Here is a 1,323-nt window from a genome sequence, read left to right on the forward strand (position 1 = left end):
TTTGTGCTCAAAGAATGAGGTCAGCTGCCTACCTGAATATACTGAATGATCAGGTTATTCCATCAATGGATTGTTTCTTCCCTGATGGCACAGACATGTTCCAAGAAGACAATGTCAGGATTCATGGGGCTGGAATTGTGAAAGAGTGGTTCAGGGAGCAGGAGACATCATTTTCACACATGGATTGGCTCCACAGAGTCCTCTGAGAATCTTTTTTTGGCTAGGCAGTGTATATTTTATGTACCGCAGTACTGGTTTTAATGAAACTCTTAAGCAATCACTACTTGTGACTTTACATTTGGTGTCAACCCAATTTAAGATGGTGAGACCTACTAATGCACCTTAGCCAACACTAAATTGTCTCCAACTCAGTCAAATTTAAAGATTTTGAGCTAAAACTTGGCGTGGTATCAGCCAAAATTCATCCAACACAAACCTAATTTACAAAGTTTGATAAAAACGTTCCTTCTCATGGTGAGAAGATATTTAGTTCAAACTTGGAAGGTGACATTCATTCCGTCTAAGAAGGCTAGGYCTTTAATATTGTAAAGCTTAAACATGCGCTTGTTAAAAACTATTTTTGAAAATGCGTTGAACACTTTCTCATGCTCTTGAGGGGCATTAGGTTCATCGTAATCACAGACCATTAAACAATGATCCTCTTTGGAGGTCAGAGGTCAGGACCCCGCTCTGCAGCAACACACCCACATTGTCTGACAGCATTTCTAGAGTCAGCTCTTTATGACCAAGCAGAGAAGGCAAAATAAGACAAAAATATAAATGACAAAATATTTGTTTTATTAAGCTGCACACCCAAAAAAATTAAAGCAATTAAATTTAACTATCAGAACTTTACTTCTGCTGCCATGCATCTAAAAACCTCAAAACCTTTTCATATGAACACAGTATGATTCAATAACACACAAAACTAAAACTTAGCACAAACAAACAAAGAATAAATCATGTAAAACATTTGGATTTTGTCATTACTAATATGAATTTCCACTAAGTATTATATAAAAATACTGAATAATTAATCTGTACATAAGTGATTTGGTTATTAAAATAAACTAAAATCTCACAAGTCCACTCATTAAGAAACTGCAAACTGAAATRTGACAGGTAGTGTTTAAAAGAAACAGTTCTGTTTGACACAAAAACCTGTTAATGATTTTATAAATACAAATAAACAAGAAGAGGAATTTAACATTGACTCATATATAGTCCCTGAGCTCTCAGGCACTTTGGATAAAAAGCAACAACTTAGTGTTTAGCTAACTAACACACACACACACACACACACACACACACACACACACACAC

The sequence above is a fragment of the Austrofundulus limnaeus genome, unplaced genomic scaffold (assembly GCF_001266775.1).
Source record: "Austrofundulus limnaeus strain Quisiro unplaced genomic scaffold, Austrofundulus_limnaeus-1.0 Scaffold153, whole genome shotgun sequence".
Classification (NCBI taxonomy): domain Eukaryota; kingdom Metazoa; phylum Chordata; class Actinopteri; order Cyprinodontiformes; family Rivulidae; genus Austrofundulus; species Austrofundulus limnaeus.